The sequence below is a fragment of the Bidens hawaiensis genome, unplaced genomic scaffold (assembly GCF_021521415.1).
Source record: "Bidens hawaiensis isolate Kalapana, Puna unplaced genomic scaffold, B.hawaiensis_p1.1 tig00003775_1, whole genome shotgun sequence".
Taxonomy (NCBI): Eukaryota; Viridiplantae; Streptophyta; class Magnoliopsida; order Asterales; family Asteraceae; genus Bidens; species Bidens hawaiensis.
The window spans coordinates 17942-42163 of record NW_027491217.1 but is presented as its reverse complement, the minus strand read 5'-3'; the positions used below and the strand labels follow the sequence as shown (position 1 = coordinate 42163).

Here is a 24222-nt window from a genome sequence, read left to right as displayed (position 1 = left end):
GAGAAGAACATTGGACTGGGGGGACTTGAAGAGGTAGGTCCCAGCAGAGCCCAGTTGGACCCGCAAGACTCACCTTGAACAGGGACGTCTGCGCAACGACCAACTGCTTCCGCAGGACCCACCATGCTCAGAGAAGACCTTACGCGCAGTACACCAGCTGTACCCGCAGGGAAAGCCTCCCAATGGTGAAGTACCCCGCTTGTTCCCGCAGTTGCGGATACAAGCCATCAGGGAAGGCTACCCGCACTGATAGCAAGGCTACACGCACAAGGCACTATTGCTACTTCAGTAGTCACCTGAAGGAATGAGCAAGGCGGGAATACTCCCGCCCAGATGAGCCAGTCCGTATGCTTCTGGAAGATCTTTTGTACTATACCTACCAAGGTATGGGCAAAACAGACGATCTGACCAGAGCAGCCCATGAACCAATCACAGGGTGACAGCTCACCGACAACAGTACGAGGAGGAGCACCCTCTAGTACTGTTTGTCACTATTAGCCGCTGCCTACTCACCAACCTTTACTATGGGACGTGCGCAGCCTACAGTTGGTGGAACAGTGCATAGCCGGCGGTAAAGGAACAGTATACAGCCGACCTTGTCACTGTCGGCCGCAGCCTATCCACCAACCAGCATGGCTTGTGCGTAGCCCACTGTTGGTAGAACAGGAATACTATTCAGCCGGCTGTACCTTCTAGGAAACCTACCTTCGGCTATAAATACTCCAACACCTTGGAATGGTAAGGACATCATCTGATATCTCATTATCTTATCTTCTCTAGCAATCTCTTAATATACACTTATATTCAGAGCAATCTAGTCTGATTCTCACGCCGGAGGGTGGTCACAAGGAGGAACCCCCCCTTCTCAGTGACGAGCTTACGGTGTCTGTTTTGCAGGTCACCTGAAGAACAACTTTCTTTGCTGGACCTCATCCTCGTGGGAAACATTACTTAATCCCCAGATTATCCGTAATCTGCCCAGGGTCACTTAGTGTTTCTTCACACGTATTCCACATTCGGTGGCTATGGCTTTTGCTGTGAAAACATTATCTCCAGTTATCATCTTGACTTCAACTCCTGCAAACCTGCAAGTTTCAATAGCTTTTTTGGATCCGGGCCTACACGGGTCCTTCAACCCGACTATCCCGAGCAAAGTTAAGCCTTCTTCTGCTAACTTTTGATAATCGGTGCCTTCTAAAACCCTCTTATGTGTGAAAGCAATGCACCTGAGACTACTTGCTGCCATTCCTTCGATGATATTCTCCAACTGTGTTCTTGAATCGTTATCCATTATCATTTTACACCCGTTGCTGTCATAATATTTTGAACACATTGCTAGTACCATCTCTGCAGCTCCTTTCCAATGAACATGAATAGTGTTGTCGTTCCTCCTAATTGAAACCCCACTTCGTTTTTTCTTTGAATTAAAAGTATCGACATGAATAATGGTTGAACTTTGTTTCAGCTTCTCCACATCCATATCCAAATCCTCAACCGCCCACGATAAAATCGCTTTTTCAGTTGGCGACCCGGAGTATTCGGGTTCCATCCGTGGGGCGCGTTTGAAAATCGTACCCGTGGTGTTGAATCCGACCGCCTCATGGAGAAGCTCAAGGACATTTTGGGAGATAACATTTGAAGAATATTGTTCCATGTACTCGAGACCGAGCCAGAACTTTGTTACTGTCATCTGGTTCATAGTCAAAGTCCCGGTTTTATCAGTGCATATAACCGTTGCTGAACCCATTGTTTCACAAGCAGATAGCTTCCGGACCATGGCTTGATCAGCCATCATTCTCTTCATAGAATATGCAAGTGTGAGTGTGACAGCTAGCGGTAAGCCTTCTGGGATGGCCACCACAACAATGGTCACCGCTGCCGAGAATATATCTGTAACCGAATCTAGTATTTTGTTTACACTAGTCTGTTTTCCATTGTACTCTCTGTTACCATTTTCATCTTCCGTGTTTCCCGTGAAATAACAAATTAACATAACGACAAGAACTAGGAAAGCAACTGCAAGACCTACCTTTCCGATTGAGGAAGTTAGTTTGTTGAGGCGTGACTGTAATGGCGTTTGCTCGTTATTTTCACCGGTGATGGAACTCATCATCTTCCCCCACGCGGTGTTCATCCCGACCGATAACACTAGCATCTGACAGTGCCCGTCAGCCACTTTAGCGCCCGAGATTAAAGACGGATTAGTGTTGGAATTAACTTCTATCTGCTCACTCTCGCCCGTCATGCTGGACTCATCTACTAGCAACGAATGCCCGTCAATAAACAATCCGTCCGCTGGTATTTGATCTCCGACATTCAAAACCACGATATCTCCAACGACTATATCGAATATGGATATCTTTTGTCTTCTTCCTTCTCTAACAACATCAATTTTGATATTATTGCTTATCTTTGACAAACTGTCAAACTGTTTTTCCTGTCTAAAGTTACTAATCGCTGACACAACAATAACTAGAAACACCGCGAGAAGTATGCTTCCACCTTCATACCATCCTTCTTTAATCCCGTCTTCTTTGATACCAAAACCAAGAGAAAGAATCGCACACCCTATCAGTATAAGAATCGTGACGTCCTTAAAAGCCTCGGCCACAAAATAAAACAACCCCTTGGGACAGGGTTTCTCATACGTGTTGGAACCAAACACGGCTATCCTTTCGTTTAAATCTTGACCATCGATTCCATTTTCAAGATGAGTGTCAAGTGCTTTAGCTAAACCTTTGACACCATCAAACATGTGTAGCGTTTCCAAGTCTTTTTTTGTACGATATTAACAAGTTGTGTTTGATCAATACCATGGAAATATTGATTATCAGACACCTTAGGAACATCGATATCTGGGACGATTTCGATAACCGAATACTTGGGGAATTCGGAAACGGGTAGTAGTGCCTTGGAGATGATGTTTTTGGCAATGGTGTTTGAGAAATGTATAGTAAAGTAAGCGCGACGCCATCGTTTCTTAGCTGTGGTAAAGGTTGCAGTGCTTATGTTGTAGAACATGTTGCCAATATCATGCAAGGGTTGAACTTCTACAACCATTTTCGAGTACTGGTGTCTTTGCAAAGTAAGAACAGATATTATTAATGTAACTAAAACTGGTAACGATTTATGTTTATGTTGTGGTTCAAAGGCGCCAACCTCATTTTATACATAAAAAGGAGGGAAACTTTGTAATATCGTAAGACTGAGTTGGCTATAATATCTAGTTTTCTTTTATATATAATAAATTATTAAATATTTATAAGTTTAATATATATGAATTAAGTTTATCTATTATTTAGTTTCCTTGGTAAATTCTAACTAGATTTCATTATTGTTTTATATTTTCCTAGTTTTATATGCTTTAGTTTTTCAATATTCTTCGTTTAAGAAAAAGAAAAAGAAAAATAATTATAAAATTTGCCTCAAAGCAGTTTTTCGTTTTTTCTTCTTGTTTTTGAAACCTAACTCACTCTAGGATTTCTATCAAATTATTTTGTCTCATGATAGCATGCTCAAGTCCCTTAAGCATTATGTGTTTGCAAATTTTTTTCATAGGGCTCTATTACAAATGCTTTTCTTAGGTAAAAAAGACCTTCGGGCCACTCAGTTTACTGTCATATACATGAACTATTAATATATATATATATATATAATTATAGGTGTAAAAGTCTATCTGAGCAAAATATGCACTTCTATATAAATATACTAGAAAGTAGCATGCTTTTATAAAAACATGAAAAAATACATTTTTTTCTTAACATTAAAACAGTAAAAATCAATTTGCTGTTATGATTAGGGTTTATTTTATAGGTGTTTGCTGTTATTTTTTGTTCGTATTTGCTAATTTTTGATTATAAGACGTTATAAGTATTTGTTAATTTATATTTTGTTGTTAATATTAGACTTTTTTTCTTTTGTTGTTATAAGTATTTGATGGTATTTGCTGTTATTATCTTGTTATTGATTTTGATTCTTTTGTTGTAATTTTAGGTTTTTTTCTTTGTTATTATAAATCATTGTTTATGTAGATTGGTATTGTAGTTGGTATTGTTTCTTACGTTCTCATTTTTTATAAATAGTATTATTTTCTACGTTTTTATGTTAAGATTAAAATGTACATGAACTTTCCCATGATTTTATATATGGGTAGTGTGGTTATGGGATCGGGAAGGGAAGAATGATGTGGAGAAGAGAGAGGTGTGACTGTGTGAGGGATGAAGCAACCGAGAGGGAATGCGTACCACCGTGATGATGTGAGTGGAAGCGAACCAAGCGACGAGATTGCGGGTTAGTGTGAGCTGGACGACTTCCTCCACTAAAGATGCCCACGAAGTAAACATATACACTCTGAGTTCTTATAAAGATAAAAATCTAATTTCTTTTTGATCAAATTTGATTTTTTATTTACTTATAAAAAATTGTCTAAAAGTTATTTATTTGGTTTATCGATTACATTCTACAAATTTTTGAGTTTTCTAAAATAAATTAAAAGAAAATTTATATAGGGTAAGTTTTAGTTTTTTTTTTTTTTACTTTATTTTTATTTATATAAGCTTCGATAATTTCATAAATTTTTAACTAGTTTTTATTCAGGCGCAATGTGCCTTTTATTTTAACTTTTTTGTTTTTTTCTTAAGTTTTATTTTGCGTTTTCATTTTGACTGATCCACGGTCACACTTTGATGCATCAAAATAGTGACATTTGAAATTGTGTAGGACATGCATAAAATCTATTTCACATGGTTTGGGTCAATGACGTGTAAAAAGCACAATATCACTTTAATTTAAACTCATCAAACACGTACTATTTCACATGCCATTTAGTTTGCATTACTTAACGAGAAAGCTGACTGTAAACTTCCAACGAAGTTTCCTCCCAATTCATTAATGTCACTTCGAACTAACATTCATCCAAACCAATTGAGGGTGTGTATCTTATAGAAATGTATATTTCATTAAGATGTTTATCATGGAAGGAAAATTGGTTTTTATTGGTCTCAAATATTGTTTTTTTGTCATTGCTGGTCCAAACTAACGAATTAGTTATTGATGGTCCCAACTTTTAATGTATTTATTCCTAACGGTCCGCGGCTAACAGAATTCTAACGCCGTTAGTTTCAGGTTGCCGGAAAAACGTTTTTGGCCTGGAAAGTCATTTTTTTCCCGGAAAACTCCACTTGGATACCGCCACCACCACCGATTGACTCACCGCCAACCAACCACCATCACTTAAGCACCATCAAATAATTATGACGATGATTCTAGGATTCCGACGACCTCAATAATTGAGGGTTTTTCTAGAAAAAGGTTCATGAATGTACGATACAAATAAATTACCATGATGTTTGGGACAAAATTGTTGAGTTTTCGGGAAAAATGTGTGTTTTCCGGGCAAAAACGTTTTTTCGGCGACCTGAAACTAACGACGTTAGAATTCTGTTACTCGCGGACCGTTAGGAACAAATACTTTAATAGTTGGGACCGTCAACAACCAATTCGTTAGTTGGGACCGGCAGTGACCAAAAGACGATAGTTGAGACCAATAAAAACCAATTTTCCATTGTGGAATAATTAGCAAAAACTAGTTATCGCGTCAGTAACTGTCACGTAAATAACTAGTTATCTTGTTAATTTAAGCAATGTAGGTTAACTAGCCACTATTCCATTAAAGTAATAATTAAATTATTTTAAAGAAAATAAAAAAAAGAATAATTTGTGATTGGTTGTGTGAATTCCAAAGGGGGGGGGGGGGTGTTATGGGGGTGGCGCCGGTTCAAAAAAGGTCGGGATGGTGTGGAGGGCGTCATCATATTCTGCATGGCATGGATGACGCTTCCACAATACATAATCTTACTATAATGGTTATATTATATTGAAAATTATATTATATCGAAGAGTAATAGCTATATTATATAATAATTATATTTATAAATTTTAGTCAGCAAAGAGTTTGAACTAATATGACCAGATTCAATACGGTTGTTTGGTTTCACTCTTAAAAAATTAACTATCTTAAGAGTATTCCTTTCTTTAACAACCTACTTAATTATCACAGTACAATAAATGAAACGTATCTAAGTGATTATACGCCATGAGATGTGCAATTGCACATATCGTTAGCATACAAAGTGTAAAAAAGAATGACCACTTTTGATTTCATTTAAAACAAAAATGGGTTATGTAATTGAACTATATATATATATATATATTCCGTGGGTAATTAACTAATTATTTTTATTTATTGTGTAATTATAACCCTTTCTTTATACGTAATTATTTTAATTTCATGCGTAATTAACTAATTATTTTTATTTAATGTGTAATTATAACACTAAAGGACTTTGTATGCTTCATGAGTATTAGGATCAAATACAAATCATTCTTAACATGAGAAAAGTATGAACCAATTTGCTGTTATTATTAGGTTTGTTTTTATAAGTGTTTGTTGTTAGTTTTGGTTCTTATTTGTTGACTTTCGATTATGAGACGATATAAATATTTATTGATTACATTTTATTCTTATCAATATGTTTTTTTCTTATGTTGTTATAAGTATTTGCTGTTATTATTATGTTGTTAATTTTGATTCTTTTGTTGATATTATTATGGTTTTTTCTTTGTAATTATAAAACATTGCTTATATAGATATGTATTGTAGTTGATATTGTTTCATGCGTTCTCACTTTTGGTAGATTGGTATTGTTTCCTACGTTCTCGTTCTCATGTTAAGATCATTTTGTACATGAACTTTCCCCCTGCTTCATGATAAGAAACCTTTTCTATATATCACTAATATATGTATGTTTTTTTCTTCCTTAATTTCCTTGTTTCTTGCCCTTTTGTCTTTAGTTCATAAAATTGCAACGCATATTTGCAATCCTCATTTTTCCATACAACAATTAGGCTTGGTTTATTTCATTATATATGATGGAATGAGAATTATAATTTCAAAACATTCCATCAAATTATATGCTTGATTTGTTAAAGCTAGAATGAAATGAACTAATTTGAACGTTTTCCATGATCAAATTTCATTAAAGGATTTTACCTTTCCATTCATACTAGCTATAAAGTGATTACCAAAGACAATAATTATAGTACAACGAAACCTCAACCAGATGACGAAACGAACAAATTCCCCGTTCTTTAATCCGACAACAAAACAAAGAGCAAAGTATACTGAATATATAAGAATAGTTAAGAGGAGGACGAGCCGGAGAAGTTCAGATTCACACCCACCATTCGGGTCGGGCCTTGTAATATATATACCCAGCCAAGAATCCTTTGCCTAACTTTCATTCCAAGTGTTGAGAGTATAATATCTAGACTAACATACAGATTCTTGACACCAATATATAGACAACCAGTCTATTTCATTTTGAAACAGCTGGGCCGTACCCCATCAATAATTGCACTTTATTATCTGTCCAACTCCACCTTGCTTGTTCTTTCATGCCATAATTTGGTGTCTTATTCTGTTGCTTAGCATGTCTCTTCTGTTTGAAGCCAAATGCGTACACAAGTTAAATCTTTATAACCCGACCCCCCCCCCCACCCGGTCCCCGAGGTGACTCGTTTAATATTAGAGTTTTACTATTATTATTTTTTTTGTATTTCTTAACCCAAATGCCAAATGGGTAGTCACAGCAAAACCTAACAATTTTTGCATATACATAATTGCTTAAAATAATCTCATTATAAGCATATTCAATTTAACTACTGATTAAGTTCTCATCATAAAGTCCACAACTGGTATTGTTTAAAACACTCAAGTCCACATAATAATCAACAAGTTGTATAAAATCACCTATAAACCACATATTTTCAATACTCTCACCTACATGAGACATAATCAATCCATTGAGGCTTAAACATGCTATACATTTTTGGTACTAAAAAAAATTAGCACAACTAAACTTTCTTTAAAACACGCTTAAAACCTTTGACTCCAGCCCTTTTCATCATTGACTCGATCTTTGTAGTAACAAAGTTATTCTCATAGTTCCATGTATCTTCTTTCTGGGACGACCACGATAAAACTGCAACCGCAATAGAAACTCCCCACTGCAAGCCATTTGATCTCGGTGTATTTGGGAAATTCGTCAAAAATTTCACCATCACAATTTCAAGAACTATACCAATCCCGACTATTCCAACAAACAATCGGCTTTTGTGTATACCTTTGAATATATTCCTTTTCTCTACCTTCCTCGAGTTGAACTCATTAAACACCTGACATAGCACGAAAATATTAAAAAGTATAGCGTTTTTCACCCGCTCTTCCACATTAAATATCACTTTACCATTAAAATGGAAAGTCAGCAAAACAATAATCTGGATAACAGCTAGTGCAAATAGGTTTTTCTGCAGCATAGTCATTATAGTTTGTTTGACCCAGCCCGAAGAAGGTTTGTTCAAGAGTTCCTTAGTGGATCGTTCTGTCGCTAGTGCAAGTGAACCCAAGGTATCCATGATTAGATTCACCCACAAGAGTTGAACCGCGGTTAAGGGGACTCCACCTGAAGTTATCGCTGCACTGACGTTATTAAGGAGTGCTCCCACATTTACGGTGACTTGAAATTGGACGAATATTTGAATCTTATTGTACATGCATCGTCTCCGCGTTAAAACAGTTGCAATGTCATCATCTAAATTTGCAATATCTGAGCTCTGTTCACTTTCTTCTTCATCTGTGAAATCACCAAACTTGTCACTTTCCGCCGCTTCTTCACATTCTTCTTGATCCGATAAATCACCAAACTGGTCACTTTCCGCTGCTTCTTCACATTGATCTTGATCCGATTCAAGCATTCCACCTTCGGGTCTGCATGGGTCCTTCAACCCGATAATCCCTAGCAAAGTTAACCCTTCTTCGGTTGGTGTTTGATAATCGTTGCCTTCTGGAACCTTCTTATGCGCGAAAGCAATGCACCCGAGACCACTTGTTGCCATCCCTTTGATTATATTCTCTAACTGTGTTCTTGAATTGCTATCCAATATCAGTTTCCGCCCATGGCTGTTATAATATTTTGAACACATTGCCAACACCATCTCTGCAGCTCCTTTCCAGTGAACATGAATCTTCTTATCACCTTTTCTCTTAATCGAAACCCCACTCTGTTTTTTCTTCCAATTAAATATCTCGACAAGAACAATCGAACTTTTTTCCATCTTCTTCATTTCCATACCCAAATCCTCAACCGCCCACGATAAAATCGCTTTCTCCGTTGGAGATTTAGAGTATTCGGGTACCATCCTTGAGGTGTGTTTGAACCCGACTGCCTCGTGGAGAACTTCAAGAACTTGTTGGGAGATAACATTGGAAGTATGTGGTTCCATGAACTCGAGACCGAGCCAGAACTTTGTTACAGTCATCTGGTTTATAGTCAAAGTCCTGGTTTCATCGGTGCCTATAACCGTGGCTGAACCCATGGTCTGATAGGCAGATAGCTTTCTAACCATGGCTTGATGACCCATCATTCTCTTCATGGAGTATGCAAGTGTGAGGGTAACAACTAGCGGTAGACCTTCAGGGATGGCCACCACTATGATGATTCTGGCCGCCGAGAACATACCCGAATCTAGTATTTTGTTTATGCTAGCGTGTTGCTCATCATACTCCCGGTAACAAATTAACATAATTATAAGAACAAGGAAAGCCACTGCAAGACATACTTTGTTGAGGCTTGATTGTAGTGGTGTTTGATCATTATTATCATCCGTGATGGAACCCATCATCTTTCCCCAGGCGGTGTTCATCCCAACTGATAACACGAGCATCCGACAATGCCCGTCAGCCACTTTGGCACCGGATATTAAAAATGGATTGGTGGTGGCGTTTATATGAGGCTTTTTACTCATGCCGGTCATGCTCGACTCATCAACTAGCAACGGATGCCCGTCAATAAACAACCCGTCTGCTGGAATCTGATCTCCGACATTCAAAACAACGATATCTCCAACGACTATATCGAATATAGATATCTTTTGTCTTCTTCCTTCTCTAACGACATCAATCTTGATATTATTGTTTATTTTTGACAGACTATCAGACTGTTTTTCCTGCCTGAAGTTACTAATCGCCGACACGACAATAACTAGAAACACCGCGAGAAGTATGCTTCCACCTTCATACCATCCTTCTTTAATCCCGTCTTTTTGTATACCGAAACCAAGAGAAAGAGCAGCACACCCCATTAGTATAAGAATCGTGACGTCCTGTAAAGCCCCGGCCGCAAAATAAAACAAACCCCTTGGAGGGGGTGTCTTGTAAGTATTGGAACCAAACACGGCTCTCCTTTCGTTTAAATCATGACCATTGATTCCATTTTCAAGATGAGTGTCAAGGGTTTTTGCTAAACCCTTGACACCATCAAACCTGCGAAGCGTTTCCATGTCTTTGTCTTGTACAATATTAACGAGGCGTGTTTCATCAATACCACAGAATTGGTGATCATCAGTCGACGCCTCACTGATATTGATACGAACCTCAGGAACATGAACGACAAGCTGTGGGATGATTTCGATGAAGTTGTTGGCTATAGAGACCAAGGTGTTGGAAAAATGTATGGTGAAGAAGGCACGCCGCCATCTTTTCTTGGCTTTGGTAAGGGTAAGGGTGGTTGTGCTTATGTTGTATAGCACCGTACCAATGTCATGGGGTTGAATCTCTGTAACCATTTTTGGACTAGCAAGGGAATTTTAAGTAGAGGATTTTTGTTACGGGCGGCCTATATACCTGTATATAATTTGGACCGCCGTACGTCCGTACTAAATGGATAATTATCAGGAACCTTCACAGAAAGTGGGGATCGATTTTGATCATGACGGGGGATAACATGAGAGACGACTTTGTTACGTCATCTACCCCACACAATCTCACATGGTCTCTTCAACCAACTCTTACGTGTTGTTCCCGAGTCGGGGAGGGGAGAGGAAGGAAAGGAGAGAAAAATGTTAAAATATCATGTTTCAGAGATTTTTTAAGAAGAAAATGGGAGGGAAAGTTAGTGAAAATACTAGAAAATTTAATTATATATTCATCATCTCAAATTGGAGAGATTATGAGAGAAAATATTTTCAATTACTAAATTACCTTTAAAACTTATTTTATTTTAGTTTTACTTAAAGGGTATGATAGTAAAACTATTATTTTCTTTTTTTTTTCTCTCAAATCGGGAACACATGAAATATGTAAATTCCTTGATTTTCCTTTCCTTCTTATTAAACTCGGAAACACAAAAATAAGCTTTCCGTCTCCTTTCTTTTCTCTCCTAATTTCCTTTCCCATTTCCATTTCTATTTTACGTATGATTTAGTTTTTGTTCTTCTATATATAACATTGTGTAATATTTGTTAAATGGGTAAAGTTAAAAACTTAAAATGTAAAGTGGGATATAAAAATGAGAAGTGTTATAAGGAATTGTGGCCACACAAAAAAACCACTAAAAATATTTAAAAATAAATAAAAAAATCAAAACTTAAAATATAAATAAAACACAAAAAAATTTTAAAAACCAAAATATTTCCCTCGTCATTCCCGTTACAAAAGAAAGACAAAAAAACACAATGCCGAGAAAAAAGACACAATGCCGACAATGAACAAAGAACACAATGATAAATTAAAAAAAAAAGACACAATATGTAGTCGTAAAATATAATATAATGTCGACAAAATATAACACAATTTTGATAATATAACACAATACAAGAAAAAAAAGACATAATGTTAAGAAAAAAAAGACTAATCAATGACAATAATAAATAAAAAATACAATGATAAATTCAAAGACAAAATGATCTTTTTTACACAACAATGTGTCTTTTATTATTATTATTATTATTATTATTATTATTATTATTATTATTAGAACGAAGAAGGCGGTGGAAATATATTTTTTTTTATTAAATTTTGAGTTATGATTTGTTTTATTAATTTTCATTATTTTTTTGTTAAAAATTATTCTCATCTTTTTCATTTTTTACCCATTTTTAGAATAATCTGACCCTTGTTAAATAATATAAATCTATAAATAGAGTTTTATTAGGAAAAAATTACTCGCACTTCATATCAGTTTTATTGAAGGTAAAAATTGAAGGTAAATTATTTATATCCTATGTTTTTTGGTATCCTAACAAGTAATTGTACTCGTGCGTTGTGATGAAACTGGTTAAATGCATTGTAGTTCAAAATCTACCATGCATTGTAGTTTAAACTTGTTCACGAATGGTTCATAAACACTAACCGAATGGCAATTATTGTTTGTGTTCATTCGTTAAGGAATTCAACTTGTTTATAAACATAAATGAACATTACCTATTGAAGAAGAAAAAACAACACTCTTAATCCAAAACATTATTAATAATCTTCTTAAATAAATATAAAGTTAAGCACTTAGAGATAATAATTATCACCATAATCATCCCTCAATCGACGATTTTATTCTAATAAAGTCAACGAAACATAAGTTTGATTGTTATCCGTTAAAGCAAGATTTTATAAAACAAACCATTCACGAAATGAACTAAACATAAACAATAAACATATTAATTTAAATATTAGATTGGTTATTACATATAAAATATTGTAAAACAAACCTTTAACTAACAGACATAAAACGACCAAAAACTAACAGAAATGAATACATTACCGAACATTCACGAAGACAATTAAACAAATACCACATTTATTCATGTTTTTCGCTCTGTAGTGTATTTGTTCTCAAAAATCAATATATATATATATATATACACACACATATATATTGAGTGTGGCCCAACCAAGTTATTTGAGTCCGGCCCATTCATGTTATTTGAGTCCGGGCTGGCCTTAAATTTTTAAAAAAATAAAGTTAGTTTAAAGCCAAAGAACAAGAAATTTTTAACGAAATAAACATAAAGATAAAGAAAGACTGAGAAATAAAACTCTATAAGATCAAACCAAAGCTCAAATAAATTGTAAATAAAAAAAAAAGAAATATTAAGACCAAAATCTAACGATACCATTTGGAACACAACAACAAATGGAGTTTTCATTGTGCGTTGTGACTTACTGGCTTGTAAGGTTCGGCACATAAATCAGAATAGAAGCTGAGAATCAATCGGGTGAATTGGTGAACTCGTTTGGGTGTAAAAATGAGATTAGTCGATTGATTGGGCACTAGAGCTGTCTACTGAGGCCTGAGGTTCGTAACTGACTCTGTGAGAGTGAAATTGACTCTATGAGACCAAGTTCGGCAATTCGCATTTCAAAATTTATATTTGTTTCAACTTGCTAGGTTAGGGATTGAAATTATTGTTTGACCCAACCCAACCCGAACCGAACTGGATTGCCGACCCGAAACTCAAAAATCGGAAAAAAATTGGTCTTGTGATTTTTGGCCCATCTATACTAGATGTCCAAGATCTGCTACTAGTCACCGTTAAATCCACGGTCACACATAAGTATTAAAGTTATATTGTGATTTTATAAAAAAAGAAAATCTATATTTCAAATTACTCATCTTTACGCTCTCCGTACACGGAATGAGCAAGCATTTTATGTGATTTCTTTCTTTTTTTTTCCCTTTTTTTCAAATTTAAACAACTATTCAAAGTTTTCTACGTAAACCTTTGATGTGCGACATCTGTGCTGTTTTCTTTTTCCATTTTTTATTTTAAATAAACAATAAAATAATCCTCTAATCAATGATAATTATTCTTGCGACCTCTTGGAAACTAGCATGAACGATTACAAACTAAACATAGTTAAAAAAAAGGAAAATCGGTTTTAAATAATCCCAACTATACCTCATTAACAAATAACAGTCCAAACTAAGCATTTGGCTGGTGAAGGTCTAAACTAAAGATGTATTTGTTTGTAACAGTCCGCGACTAACGGATAGTTAACTCCGTTAGTTTGGTGCTTACATGGCACGTCTAGGTGTCCAGATATTGCTTATGTGACGGCTTACATGGCAATTGGCATAATAATAATAATAATAATAATAATAATAATAATAATAATCAAATATCATAATCTAATTTCTTTTTCATCTTTTGCAATAATAATAGATCATCTTCATCTTTGGAGCATTTCTTTAAACCATCACCACCATAGCCAACCATCTTTGTCGGCTGCCACCCACCTCCACCACAACCCACCATCTCTTGCAACCCAACTCCCTCCCATCTCCCCTTTATTTTCGGTCCAATATTGCCACCGCCAGCACTTCCTTCCACGGCGAGACACCCTCACCTTCTCCGACGAGCCATCACCAAAAGCCCTAATCTGCATCCAACCCTCACCTTCTTCGACGATGGTTGGAACCTTTCAAACCCTAACACTAACTTTTATTACCCACTCCATTGAACCCACTATGGTTCAACATCATATGGGTGTCGCACTGTCGCATATCTATAGATAACCAGATTTATAATCAATTTCAGTTCAACTCATCACCGCTGTGTCGTCGTTCTTCCTAGGTTTTCAACTTCAAGTTAGAGAGATTACCAGCATAATGCTCATCGTTCAATCGTTAATAGAATCGGTTTATGAGATAAATCGAAAATTAGATCCTCTAGATCTGAAATATTATTACCGGCATGCTTGAGAAAAATTGGTGGCGGTGATTGTTTTACGAGAGAGAGAGAGAGAGTGAGTGTGTGTGTGATAAAATCAGAACTATGCCACTTAAGCCGCCACATAAGCAATATCTGGACAACTAGGCGCACCACGTAAGTGTCCGACTAACGGAGTTAACTATCTGTTAGTCGCGGACTGCTACAAATAAATACATCTTTAGTTTGGACCGCCACCAGCCAAGTGCTTAGTTGGGACTGTCATTTGCCAATGAGGTATAGTTGGGATTATTTAAAACCAATTTTCCAAAAAAAAAATTATCCTCTATACATGGCAAAATTGTGGAACGAATTATTTAAAAAGTTTATTTTCACTCTATATCCTTTAAATGACAAAATAACTAATGTTTTGCCCTTTCGACTAACGCCTATCCAAAAAACAGTTAAATCCTGATACGCGCAAGACATGTGAGGGCAAAAGGGTAATTTCCACCCATTATTATTATTACTACTGTTATATAGAAAAAAAGTTAAATACTACACTTTAAGGTTACGAGCCTCTTCACATCTTCATCAAAGTCCCTAACCCACCACCACACCATCACTCGCCACTATTGCCACCACATGCAACCACCACTTACACCGCCACCATCACTCCGACCACCATCTTCACCTTTGTCAAAACCCCCTTCTTCAGATCTGGAATCGTGGTTTTCAGATGTCGGAGACCAAGACAAAAACCAAAAGTCACCTGAGACGTTGATGTGAAGAAAGCTATATATAAATATCAAAATCTTACAATTCACAACTAAGCTCTAAAAATGGATTAATCTCACTAAGCTTCATGCAATCAGTAAGTGTACTAGTCGCGTAGCAACACAGTCTATAAAGTCTAGATATCGAACACAAAGACATGTGATGTGGCTCAGAATAGTAAAGGCTAACCAAGTCTTGCCTAATAACTTAATTTTTTAATTATATTTAACTTTTTTAATTATTTTAAAACTAACTTAACGGAAAAACTTAACGAAGCTTAACGAGACTAACGAACTCTTAGATAAGATGAAAACGAGCCAACTAGGCAGGATTCTCAACGTCTATCAATGATGCTCGAGTGTCAGCAAGCACATAAAACCGGGTTCTTAGGATAAACTAACTAGACCGTGAAAAGGGCAAGTAGGTCCCCACGGTCAGTTTTGCTAAGAACCCCTAACTACACCTAGAAAGAATGATAAGGCACTTTTGATTCTCTAAGTACACTAATGATTCATTAGTTGATCCTTATTAAAGTCACAAGCTCCTCTGAGGCTCGTAATCCTAACAAACCTAGGGAATAAATGGGTAATTTAAAATTAAAGTTTAAATAACTCAGCTTACAAATTAACCTAATCAACGGCTAGAAAATTGACCGAGGTCTAGTAACATCTAACTAAATTGATAAGATCAAAGAGATAAACCGACTACTAATGTCTTGGTCCAACTAAAAGGGTGTGAACAATTGATTTAAACAAAGTAAATCAAACCGAACCTATGGTGACATCTACCACAATTAACCGAAGACACCCACCCAGTATTCTAAAAACGCGTAATCAACAGCAAACACAAAACCAATTCATGCAACACGAGGCTCAAATAGATCAAACTCATCAATCACCACAACAAACACAAAATAGTAACACTAAAATATGAACTTAACAATAGAAAACCTAGTTAGATCCTATGTGTTTAGCTAGTTTAGCGGTCTTAGGGTCAGTTCTATGTAGACAATATACGAATGGTCTAAATGAATGTTATGTAGACAATATGTCTTCTTATAATAGTATAGTTAGTTCGTTCCGCTCTTAGAGTCAATTCATTTGGATGTGTTTAGATAGTTTAGCGGTCGACTAGTGACTTAGTTTGGTGGTTGGACAAGTTCTAGACAATTTTCAGTTTATTATTATTATTATTTTATTATATTATTATTAAATTTTATTTTTGTAAATTAAGATAGAAATGATGACCAGACAACTCTTTGATATCTCTACCAAAACTCTTTGATATTATAGAAATTCTACTTAATATAATCAAAGATTTTTTTCAAAATAAAATAAAAAAAAAAAGATTTACACACAATACCGGCCTAACAATTGTAAGACTATGTGTTGTGGAGAGGCTTTACTAGTTTACTGGCCCCTTCACATCATTCCAGGTAGAAAACGAGGCTTTAAACCTCTCCACCATAAAGCCATGTTGTGGTACGTATAAACCCTCTCATTGATAAAGTCCCGGTGTGGCATACAGCTCCGGCATAATGTTTATTATCATTAAGTTTCACATTCGATTAAATAATTGTTAATACGTCTTTATTATGATAAATGCTTTTCAAGAACTGAAAAATTTATTATAGGGTTATAGACTATTCATAAAAGCAAATATACCTAATGAGCTAGATTGTTTTTTTTTTCCTAAAAGAACCTGCTTTAACACGAACTAAATCGATACTTTCTAAAATGGCCCGATTTGACCCATTTCCGTTTTAGTTGGAAATTACAGTGAACACAACCTGTTTTTGCCTATCATCAGATCCGCCGAATTTGCATGAAAAAGTTTATGGCATGTATGCATACCATTGGATTTTCCATTTCATTTCTATGCAAGCAAAAATGGCATTGCATACAAGATATATATTCTTAAATCTTTATTTTCATATTTACGTTTTCACAACCTTAAACAAAAAAGAGAACTAGAATCAAATCATAACACGGCTATAATCGTATCATAATCCTGCAGTAGTCATGCGTATCACCTACTGATTGTGTAGCTCAAAAAAAAGGTTTATCAGGTACTGGTATCAACTTCATACACCAGCCAACAGGCCACGAAAAAGCTGCAATACCAATACAAATTCCCCATTGCACACCGCTTAATCTCTCTGTATCCGCAAAATTCTTCAAAAACTCGACCATCACAATCTGAAGGATTAAAATGATCCCAATTATTCCAACAAACAATCTGTTTCTATGTATTCCTTCAAATATATTCGCTTCCTCTAGCTTCCTCGAGTTGAACATATTAAACACTTGACACAACACAAAAGTATTAAAAACTATTGTGTTTTTCACCCTCCCATCGACATTAAATATCGCCTTACCTTTAAACTGCAACATCAATAAAACTGCAATCTGGAAAACAACCTGCGCAAGCAGGTTTCTCCACATGATATTTGTTATGAGCGGTTCGGCCTGACCCACAGGCGGTTTGTTTAATAGTTCCTTATTGGGTCGTTCTGTAGCAAGTGCAAGTGCACCCAAAGTATTAATAATAAAGTACAGCCACAAGAGTTGGACTACAGATAAGTGGACATAACCCGATGTTAAGGATGCAACGGAGTTAATAACAAGAGCGGTGACATTTACCGTGAGTTGAAACTGGATGAATCTTTTGATGTTAATGTGCACACTCCGTCCCCATTTTACTACAGTTGAAACAGAGGCAATGTTGTCATTTAAGATGATAATATCCGAGCTTTGTTTGGCTACTTCGGTTCCTTGAATTCACATTGCAAGTCCAATATCGGCTCCTGTGAGTGCGGGTGCATCATTCATCCCATGACCTGTAACCGCAACAATGTGTCCTTTTTGTTGCAAGCACTTTACCAATAAAAGCTTATCCAAAGGTGAAGATCTTGCCATCACACGGATTTTGTCAACCATTTGCATTCTTTCTTCTTCTGTGAAATTACGAAACTGGACACCTTCCACCACTTCGTCTTCACATACTTCTTGACCCGGATCAAGTATCCCACATTCGGTGGCTATGGCTTTTGCTGTGAAAACATTGTCTCCGGTTATCATCTTGACTTGAACTCCAGCAAACTTGCAAAGTTCAATAGCTTCTTTGATGCCGGGTCTACATGGGTCCTTCAACCCGACTATCCCGAGCAAAGTAAACCCTTCTTCTGGAAATGTTTGGTAGCTCGTGCCTTCTGGAACCTTCTTATGCGCGAAAGCAATGCACCTGAGACCACTTGCAGCCATTCCTTCGATTATATTCTGAAACAGTGTCCTTGAATTGCTATCGATTATCATTTTACGCCCATTGCTATCATAATACTTTGAACACATTGCTAGTACCATCTCTGCGGCTCCTTTCCAGTGAACATGAATCCTGTTGTCATTTTTTCTCCTAACCGAAACCCCACTTCATTTCTTCTCGGAATTAAAATGCTCGACATGAAGAACAGTCGAACTTTGTCTCACTTTCCCCATATCCATTCCCAAAACATCAACCACCCACGATAAAATCGCCTTTTCAGTTGGGGTTCCGGAGTATTCATGGACAAATCCTGAAGCGGGTTTGAAAACCGTAACAGTAGTGTTGAACCCGATTGCCTCGTGGAGAAGTTCAAGTACTTGAATAGGAACATTGGAAGAACTTGGTTCCATGAACTCGAGACCGAGAAACAACTTTGCTACGGTCATTTGGTTCATAGTCAAGATTCCGGTTTTATGGGTGCATATAACCGTGGCTGAACCCATGGTCTCACAGGCGGACAACTTCCGAACCAAGGCTTGATCACCCATCATTCTCTTCATTGAATATGCATATGTGAATCTGACCGCTAGAGGCAGGCCTTTAGGGATGGCCACCACCATGATGGATACTACTGCCATCAAGATACCCGTCAAGGAATCTAGTGCTTCGCATAAACTCGTGTGTTTCCCATAAAACTCTTGGTTACCGTTTTCGTATTCTGGGTGTCAGGTGAAGTAACGAATCAACATAGCTAGTAGAACCAGGAAACCAACTGCAAGACCTACCTTTTCGATTGAAGAAGTTAGTTCGTTGACGCATGATTGTAATTGTGTTTCCTCATCATAATCACTGGGTTTAGAACTCATCAACATGCCCCAGTTGGTGTTCATTCCGACTGATAACACTAGCATCCGGCCATGTCCACTAACCACTTGAGAACCCGAGAACAAAAACGGATTATTGATTGTGTTTACGACTATATGCCCACTCTCACCCGTCATGCTCGACTCGCTAACTAGCAAAGAATGCCCATCAATAAACAACCCGTCTGCTGGTATCTGATCTCCAACATCCAAAAGCACAACATCTCCAACAACAATATCGAATAGCGATATCTTTTGTCTCCTTCCTTCTCTAACAACGAAAATCGTGATACCATTTCGTATTTCTGAGAGCCAGTGAAACTGTTTCGCCTGTCTGAAGTTACTAGCCACAGATACAACGACAACCATAAAGACAACCAGAAGTATGCTTCCGCCTTCATACCATCCTTCTTTGATTCCATCTTGTTTGATACCAAAACCAAGAGAAAGAACCGCACACCCCATTAGTATAAGAAACAATTTGTGGCTGAAACCTTCGGTAAGAAAGGAAAAGAAACCCTTTGGAGGCCGTTTTTGGTAAGTATTCGAACCAAACACACTTCGTCTTTCATTTAAATCTTGACCATTGATTCCATCTTCAAGATTAGTGTGAAGGGCGTTTGCTAAGCCCGTGACACCATCGAACCTGTTAAGCCTTTTCACGTCTTTGCTTCGTATGATTTCCGTGAGTACTGAGTTGTGTTTGATCAACATTGTATGCTTGATTGCCAGACATCTGTTCAATATTAATACCAACCAGAGGAACAGCAGTTTGTGGGCTGCGAATCTTGACATCTTTGCAAAGAGTCTCGACCTTAAAATAAAACAAACTCACTGGACTCGATATCTCACAGAAACTGGAACCGAACACAACTAATCTCATTTTGTTTAAACACCTGACAGTGATCCCATGATCAAGATCAGTGTCAAAGGTTTTTGCTAAACAATTAGAAGGGATGATATCAATAACAGAACATGTCGGGACTTGAGTAACGGGTGATATAACGTTTTTGGCAATGGTTTTTGTGAAACATATGATCAAGTATGCGCGACGCCATCGTTTCTTGGCTTTGGTAAGGGTAAGCATGATACGAATGTTTTCAATGATACAAGAATCGATTTATGTCCTGCTTGATGAAGCACCTTACTTAACTTATATACTAATTACTAAATTAACTACTCTAGGAAACTGCCTAGAAACAACATGGAAACTCATTAGTTTATGGATTTAGTATGACTGAGAAATATTATTATAATATGTAATATTGACAAAGATATTAAGATTAGTCATTTGGCCTATGTGGTACATCCTGGCATCCATATTATAAGTTTGATGCATATTTTCTGGAAATTACAAATATAGTTTAGTGTTTGTCGGTGGGTAATATATTAATATTGATGATTTCAAACATTAATGAGCGTTAGGTTTGGCAATCTGGATGGGTCGGGCTATGGGACACTACAGGTAGGGGTGCAAACGAGCCGAGCCGAGCCCGAGCTTGACCACACTCGAGCTCGGCTCGTTTAACTTACACAGAGCTCGAGCTCGGCTCGTTTCAAGCTCTATTTCCAAAGCTCGAGCTCGGCTCGTGAGTAGATGTTCAAGCTCGAGCTCGACTCGGGCTCGACTCGTTTATCATTTATTTTTTTATTTTTTAAATAATATAATTATTTTTATATATTATTTTCTATTATAATTTTCTGTATAAAATAATATATATATATATATATATATATTATTTAGTTATTTTTATTAACAATATATATATATATATATATATATATATATTAATTAGTAATTATTAAATATATGATTTAAAAAATTATATAAAGGACAGGCTCGTTTAGGCTCGCGAGCCGGCTCGAGCTCGATAGGTGAAGCTCGGGCTCGGGCTCGTTTATTAAACGAGCTTACTTTTAGGCTTGAGCTCGGGCTCGGGCTCGATTAAGCTCAGCTCGTTCGAGCTTTTTAACGAGCCGATCCCAAGTAGCTCGCGAGCAGCTCGGCTCGTTTGCACCCTTAACTACAGGTTCTGGTGAAAACGGTTCTAAGCAAATTGAGTTTCAATTAAAATGAGCTCTAAGCAAAACAAATTCAGGTCAATACGAGTTGTTTGAATAATACGGCCATCCACCCCCACCCACTGCTTGAAATAAGTCGTCGTAGAAATTTTTTTTTTGTGATTGGATTAGATAAATATTAGGTTTACATAATATATACATGTAGAGGAGCTTACGCGACGCATAAGTGAAACTTAAAGGCTATTGCCCTTTGAGAAAGTTTTTATTACTTAAAATAAATGCATCAAGTGTTGTACAATATATATGCATTAAAATTTATAGAATTATTTTTATTTTTTATTTTTAAACGATAACTTTCACAATTAAGTTATCTCAATGTGTGAACACGTCGCACCCGCCACCCCACCCAGGCCAACTATGTTGACATGATCGGGATCCACGCAGGCATCCGAGTTTGGCCTGACGTTCCCGGTAAAACCCAGTTGGCTCACCCCGCCTAAGGCACGACAGGTTTTAATGTTCTGGTAAAATTCGACTGGAATCAGGATTCGAACCCGGGATAACGGGTCATCCATCATGTTCCTGGCCATTAGGGCAAGCCCCGCTGATTAAAATTTATAGAATTCTTAAAATTCCAAAATGACAAAATCTAGAATAATAAAATCCATAAAACTTAACCATAGTTGATCGTTTCAATAACAAAATGTTTAGTAGTAACTTTTAAAAGTAATAGATGATAGTGATTGAATTAGATAATTTATTAGGTTTACATAATATATACATGTAGAGGAGCTTACTCAATGCAAAAGAAAACACAACTTAAAGGCTATTACCTTTTGAAAAAGTTTTCATTTCTTAAAATAAAGGCATAAAGTGTTGTACCATAAATATGCATTAAAATTAATAAAATTCTTAAATTTCAAAATGACAAAATCTAGAATATAAAAATCCATAAAACTTAACCATAGTTGATCGTTTCAATAACAGAATATTTAGTAGTGGCTTTTAAAAATAATAGATGATATAAAAATGTGTAGTACAACAAAGCCGTGTAACAACAAAATATATGGTTTTTTACCTTTTTAGTTAAATTGTCACTTTTTCTTTACAATTTCATACTAAGTTGTCCACATTACGAGTATAATTGTTTCAAATTATTCATCGCCACTTCAACTATAAGGAATCTGACCATAGTAAGTATTGTGAATTGTGATACATAAATTTCAACAAATTCCAAAGACATACGACACATTTTTCATTCGTGACCGGCGGACATACGGCAAGAATGTTTTATATGAAAGGATCCACCATTTCCCCACACCCCTTTTTGCAAGAAGACAACCAATTTATATAATGTTTATCCATACTATTATTATACTTTTCCGTCGTTTTATTATTGTTATTGAGGGCGAGCCTTAGAGCAACTTGTAAGGTTATTATTTTGTGACCTAGCTAGAGGTTACGGGTTCAAACTGTGAAAACAACCTCTTGCACAAAAATTGTAGGGTAAGACTGCGTACATTGTATTGTGAAGCGGCCCCGCCTCACAGGACCCTACGCAAACGTTGGAGCCCAGTACACTAGATACGTTCTTTTATTTTATTATTATTATTGGTCACTTATTAATAATTTTTTTAATCTGTTTAGTTCTTTTTAATGTTGTTTAGATTTCATGTGAAGAACTCTATGTTTCAATCATACTTTCATTTTCATGTAGGCCTTTTGGATATGTGCATCTCTCCAAAGGCAACATACCTATCATTTGAGATAGAATCATAGAAGCATGATTTGCCTACATTTTATCATCTCCAACCCTATGCAACATCCCAAGGTCTAAAAGAAATAATTCAATAATAAAATCTTAGGTTAGAAATGAAAGATGGAACTGTGTAGGGTTAAAAGGGCAACAAGAAGGGATCATTTGGTGGTCACAAACTCAAATCTTTTCATTTCCTTACTTTGCAACATTTAGAGAGTGTGTTAGAGATAGAAATTGGGCAAAGCTCCAAGTTTCGGTTTTTTCTAACTTAGGTCAATAAAAGATCATGTTGTGGTGATTGCATAGCGGTCGAAAGCACGTTTGGGACACCGAGCATCATCATCATCGTCATCGTCAAACTCTAGGGTTTGGTTAGACAAAAAGATAAGAACTTTACGTTCTCTTTAGCATGATAACATCAGGTTATGCTAAGAATGATGTTTAATGAAGGTTTCGTTGTGGTTAAAACGATAAACTTAGGATCTTGATGTTAACTAAACGAGTTAATCTTTTACACATTTGTTGGAGCTTACTGAATTTTTACCTTCGGTACCGGTACTATTCCGGTACCGTACCGGCGTACCATACTGGTACCGAACAGAATATTTCGGTACATGTACCAAGAAAATTTGCAAATTTCGGGATCGGCATTTTCGGTACCAGTACCGGTACAATACCGAGCTCATCCCTAAGCTACATTAAGTTTTAATTTTCTAAAATGGTCTGATGTTCAATATGGTATAAAATCTACGCTCCATAAGTTATTAAGTATATTAGCGGCTAACTATTAGCCCATAGAAAACAACCATACATGAGCCCAAAAGAAAGGAGCGTATACACTATACAGACCGAAGCCTAAACACTATGCAACCATAGTCCATAGGTCCATAAGTCAATTTTTATAGTAAAGTTACAACACGTTATAATGTCAATGACATAAATAAATATAAAATATATTTGATATATTATCTTAAGTATAACATTTATATAAGTTATGGT

The 24222-nt window shown here is 36.3% G+C and overlaps 3 pseudogenes; all 3 read right to left on the bottom strand.

Annotated features, from left to right (window-relative positions):
* Nucleotides 1–988: 988 nt before the first annotated feature.
* On the bottom strand, nucleotides 989–3060 carry LOC143624368 (calcium-transporting ATPase 12, plasma membrane-type pseudogene; annotated as a pseudogene).
* A 4791-nt stretch (nucleotides 3061–7851) lies between these two features.
* Nucleotides 7852–10736, bottom strand: LOC143624357 (calcium-transporting ATPase 12, plasma membrane-type pseudogene; annotated as a pseudogene).
* A 6546-nt stretch (nucleotides 10737–17282) lies between these two features.
* Nucleotides 17283–20562, bottom strand: LOC143624356 (calcium-transporting ATPase 12, plasma membrane-type pseudogene; annotated as a pseudogene).
* Nucleotides 20563–24222: the final 3660 nt, after the last annotated feature.